Source organism: Varanus komodoensis, unplaced genomic scaffold (genome assembly GCF_004798865.1).
Source record: "Varanus komodoensis strain SLA01 unplaced genomic scaffold, ASM479886v1 scaffold4, whole genome shotgun sequence".
NCBI lineage: Eukaryota > Metazoa > Chordata > Lepidosauria > Squamata > Varanidae > Varanus > Varanus komodoensis.
The window spans coordinates 46,222,442-46,228,508 of NW_025335941.1; positions in this window are offsets into that span (position 1 = coordinate 46,222,442).

Sequence of the window (6,067 nt, forward strand, 5' to 3'; positions counted from 1 at the left end):
TTTCGGAAACTCTCCGCTTCCTTCTGCCGGAGTGCGGGCCTAGCATAGTCGGGCTGTCCACTTCGTGCCATACTGAAAACATATAGATATTCCTGCGATAAAGGAAAAGGAGTCAAAATGGACAATGCGGGGGAAAACAGAATATAAATTGTCCCAAAATAAATATATCTTCTGCAGGTATTGTGCTACGACCAGAGGCAGGCAATGAGCAAGACAGAGGTTTAAGAGAGGGCCCGAAGCCTCAAAAGTGGGTGGAGCTTAATTTAATAGCGGGAGCTTTGTGTAAATGGGACAGTGTGTGTTGGTTGTGGCCACGTGCTCTCGTGGGTGGTGCTAAGTTGTGTTACCGACTCGCAAATTGAAGAATAGCTCTGATTTCATTGTGCGGCAAGAAATGTCTTATTCGTTCGTGTCTTAGTTCTTAATTATTCGCTATAGTTAGTTATTCGCTTGGTAGTTTTTTAAAAATTTACAGAAGTGTAGTTGTGTTGGTCTGTTGTAGCAAAAACAGTGTACCTTATTGTGGCTTGTTATTTTTATTCCATATCGCAAAGAGCATGGCTTCGGTGTCATTGTATTTATTTTGTACAATGTCTTGTTGGAAGCGGTAGAGAGAGCCCTATGGGGCGGCATACAAATGTAATGAATCGAATCCGTGTGTTGGCCTGGAGTAGGCTATTCAGCCAGGCCCACACTGGTCCCAGGCTTACTCAGTTCTAGGAAACAGAAGCCCCCCATTTCTAATACGGATGATCTGGACTGAGGTCATCTACAGGCTAAGCATTGCTGTTTTGTAAACCTATTGATTCTAAGTTGCTGAAAACCTGAACAAATAGGATCAGCTGTTGCTGGATGGTCAGAAAATAAAAACAAGACATTTCCCCCAAATGGATGTAACCAGTGGGGTCCCACAAGGTTCTGTATTAGGACCAGTGCTTTTCAACTTACTCACAAATTATATGAGAATGCTTGTAAATTGGCCACATTTACAAGTGACACTGAACTGTTTAGGTCTAGGACAGGGGTCAGCAACCCGCGGCTCTGGAGCTGCATGTGGCTCTTTCATCCCTCTGCTGTGGCTTCCTGTCACTCAAAATATGTGTCACAACCGCCAATGTGTGACACCCACCAGCACACGATTTATTGAGCTTTTCGACCCCCAGTAGGCTAACCATGGATAAATCCGAGAAAAGTTTCAGAAGAAAACAAAGTTTAATGGTACATGTCAGCAGTGAAAGTAAATGAATCTGCCCGAGACTGGTTTACCAGTGTGCTTAATATGTGGTGAGAAATTGGCAAACAACAAAAAGTCAAATGTTGCAAGACATTTCCAGAATAAACACACAGCCGTTGCTGAAAAATATCCGGATGGAGATGAGATATAAAAGCCATTTCGGGACTGATGCAGAAGGTTGATCTGAGCAAGAATCATTTCAAAGAGTGGATCAAGTCTGCAAATTCAACTACATGTGCTAGTTTTGTGGCTGCTCAGGAAATAGTCAGGACGGGAAGCCGTTCACAGATGGGGATTATATAAATTAATCATTCATTGATTTCATAAATGTAACACACTATAGTTTTTTTATACATAGCATAAAGGTAAAAAATGATATATGCAGTGTTATCTTCATTTTAGATGTCAAATGGGTTTTGTGGCTCCCGGTGTTTTCTTTCCTGTGGGAAACAGGTCCAAATGGCCCTTTGAGTGTTCAAGGTTGCCGACCCCTGGTCTAGGATGATTAAAATAAAAGGGGTTGTGAGGCGCTTCAAAGTGATCTCCCTAAACTGGAATAAGGGCATCGAAATAGCAAATGCTGTTCTGTGAAAGTTAATGTAAAGCAATGTACATTAGGCCAGAAATCCCAGTTTCAAGTACAGGCTGATGAGATCTGAGCTAGCAGGTCTGATCAAGAAAGGCATCTTGGGTGTGGTGAAGAGCTGGATGACCTACATGCAACTACTGTGAAAAAAGCTAACTCCTTGTCAGGTATAATTAGGAAAGGATTTGAAAAGCAAACTACCAAGATCGAAATCGAAAAAAATCGAAATCGAAAAAAATAAATATTTAGAATTATGCATTGCATGGACTATGTGAAAAGAGTGTTGGACTGGATGCACCATTGGTCTGATCCGGTTTTCTTGATTTTGTGGAATTTGAATCCAAGGGGTGGGTTCAAATTCCAGAAGAAAGATGCCCCACTGAGAAAAGAAGTTGTGGGGGGGAGTAGTGCTTTCCCAGAAGAGGTGTCAGAAGCAAGTAAGGAAGACTCACATAAAGTGACTTCCACAGGTTTCTGAGATGTGGTTGTTTCCTAGCTAAGGGGTAGAAGCCCTGACCAGAAGAACTTTGCTGTAGACATCGTGGATCTTCAAGGAACCAGGCAGGCTTCTTAACACAGTGCTAGCTGGATGGTTTTTCCCTTTTGTCCTTTGCCATTCATTTGTTACATAAAACCGCTTACTGCTGTGTGCACTGAATCTGCTCTGGTTCTTTAAACCACTTATTTTTATATGGTTAGATCACAAGTGGGTTTATTCCCCCATTCCCTACTTTTTCTGGAATAAATTTTCACTTTGTTTTCACGAAAACCCAGGGTGTGTGCTTTGGAGATGGAAGGAAGGAGGCTCCCAAGAGAAATACCACACAGTGTTAGACTATGCTATACTGTTTTTAAAAACAGTATAGCCATAAGCCATCCCGAGATGCTGAGGCATGAGGGGATGGCATATAAAAGTTTTAAATAAAATAATAAATAAATAAATAAAAAGTTATCCATTGAGCTTTATGGCCAGGTGTGGACTAGCACTTAAATCTATTGAGCCCAGTTCAGCACTCTACTACGCTGCACTGGCTCTTAAGGTTAAGTATGCAATCTTCCACATGTTTCTATGGGGGGGGGGGGACACACTATAACTCCAATGCATTGACTAGAGAAGGCTGAAAGTTGTAATATTTTTTCTGTCTGTGTACAGGATCACACTATAACAGTGGTGGCAAACCTGTGGGTATGGGCACGCAGAGCCAAGTCGCCCCAGCATCGCCCCAGCAGCTGAGCATCGAATAACAGCACAAATGGGCCATGCGCATGCTTGGAAAGGAGTAGCAGCACCAGGTGATGATGTCATGAGCCACAACTCATTGGACGCGACTCACCCGAGCTTTCACATGGCTGATCAGTGCGCTGCCAAGGAGATATATATATATATATATATATATATATTTGCTTGGACTGGCTGAGAGTTGTTGTTTTTTTCTAAACTAAAATCTCATTATTCAGGTTTTATTGCAGTGTTGGCACTTAGTGATAAATAAGTGGGTTTTGGGTTGCAGTTTGGGCACTTGGTCTCTAAAAGGTTCACCATCACTACACTATAATATACTAGCATGGGAATTTAATCTCCACTTGGCAGATTTATATATACTTGGGGCAAGTATATATGCCTTCTTTTCAAGATAATTTTTAAAATGTTTTTGTAGGAATCTTGAAAAAGGATACCAAAAAGTGCCCTAAATGTATTTGTAAGGCTTTTTGTGCAGAGGTAAACAGCAGCTGCTAATTTTTCTTCCATTATACTGTTCTGCTATGAAATATGAAGACCTTCCCCTTCTGCTTCACTGTCTGCTGGGGATTTGTGCAATCCCCCCTCCCATTTCCTGCATTGCTAAGTCATTTATGCATGCTTAGAAATTCTACTCACTGTTCTGTAACTTTTGTGTATATCTGACAGCAGTAGAAACCAGTGGAAGGAAGCAACAGATGTTAAGGTTGGTGGGGGGAGATGAAAATGGCTGGCAGCTGGAGAAACAGCTTTTACTAAATTAACAAACAGTGAAAAGTTATTTGCTAGCAAGGGAAGTCCCAGAGGAGCAGAAGACAATTAGATGGGGAGGGGAACACTTCCCTTTTTGCAATCTGATTCAAAAGGGTGTTTCTCTTTGGAAGCACCAAAGCGAAAGACTAAAATTGATAAGGTCACTGACAAGAGGGGTATCTGGCTGTGCTGGGCTCAGTACCAGGCAGTGTACCCCTGGCCTAGTGCAAGACCCTGAAAATTGTGTGTGTCACACGTGGAGTGCAGAACATTGTTTGATTTTTGTCATCTGATGGAGGAGTAGGGGATCAATTACAGAAAGGGCACTGACTTAGGTATTTCTGTTGAAAAGACCCCTGGAAAGTGTGCTGGTTGCAATCTGGAGGGGTGAGGGGGTCAGATGCTATAGGAAGTTATGCAAGTGACTATTCATTGGGAGTAAGGAACAGACTTCAGGTGATACACAGTAGAATTCTCTACATTCTGAAATGCTCATTTCTTCCAATTTTGCTATTCCTCAGCATGCCATTTGAAGGAGCCAAGGTCTTAGGCTAGCGATGTAATGTACACTTACCGACTTGCAGCTTTTAAGGGACAAAACAAAGGTGCCCAGCAATTCCTGAGGCTGTGAAAAAGGGAGCATGCAGGTTGACTTAACCACAGCATTATAGTATGGCACTTTTGGATAAAAAAATTATAGGGATTAAGAAACTCCCAACATTCTGAGATCTTACAAGTTGGTTTAATAACTTTCTAATAAAGGTAGGGGTTGATTAAAAGGCGTGCATGCATGTGCGCACATGCACACACAGAAACTTAGTATGTCCCTTAGTATGTCCCTTAGTGTAATCATCTTTTGACCTGTGTGGTATAAACTATCATGGAGGGACTGTCAAGCAAACAACATTTCTTTAAAGTCAGTGTTAGCACAGTCATATTATACGTGTTAAGTTGGAAACATTTTATTCTTAGATACGAAAGCCAGCTGGAACTTTTTAAATTAACTGACCATCTGCATAGGAAAACATCTGCAGCTTTTCTAGGGGAAATGCTATTGTAAAAAAGGAAGCCAATCAAATTATTATACTTCACTTTTCTCAACAACAAAGCCAGCATAGTTTCAGAATTGATTGCAACATATACATAGTAATAACTCAACACTCAGCAAAAAGAACAAGCGGCTAGTAACTGGCATGTTTTCTATTACAGGAAAAATTACCCCAAACATTAGATTCTGATGTACTCAGTGTTAATTGTACTAGATATATAGTGCAATCAGAAGCATGTTTACTCAAAAGAAAAGTCCAAACCACAGGTTATGGTGAGACACGAGCACGGCTGAGTCAGGTCTCCCACTGCATATACAGTTGAAAAATATGTCATCTCATTGTATTTGGATTCTGTCTGTCTCCATTACACTTGGCTGCTATTTGTGCGGCTGGGGACAGTAAATACTAGGGTGACCATGTCCTACTACACTTCCCTTCAACTATATTCAGGAGGCATGAACAAGCACAAGAGTGAAAAATCTGCCCCTCCAGGGGTCCCAGTTCAGTTCTCTATGAGATCTCAGGAAGTTCCATCCAACTCCTTCCCCAATGCACTGATCATTTGAGGACCCCCCCCCCCCAAAAGGCTGAAATGCCTCTCCTAAAGCTCATTACTGGCAGTAAGAGCTTTAGACTAAAATATGCTGGGAGCGGGGTGCTGGGGGCTAGCTTGTCTTTTGCTTTCAGCTCCTCCCACCCCAGAATGCAGCTCCCAAGGAGTCTCCCAAAAATGGAAATTGGCCCTTGGTCTTACTACAAGCAGTTCTGCACTTTTGGCCTAGCTGCAAATATACATGTCACTGTAACATATTGTAAGATCTCACACTGACTGCACCTTATGCCATATTAGTACTTAGGACTGCATCCAAAATTCCAAAGTACCTCTTGGCACAAATGTACAGTTAATCTGTGGAATTTGCTGCAGAGGGCCAAATCCATTGGATGTCTTGATGCCTACCGATTTGGATGACTTTAAAGGTGATTGGATGAATTCATGAAGCCTCTTCGAGGCTATCAGTGCCTACTAGTCATGATGCCTATATCACCACATAAGTCTTGTGCCTCTCTATATTAAGAACATGTAAGAATTTCTTGTTCAGGCTGTTTAATGAAGGATATACATAACCAGGTGCTGAGCCAAAAAGGTGATTATTTTCTGCTGCAGTCCTGGAATATATTTGCCTAGGTATCAGTTCCTCTGAATC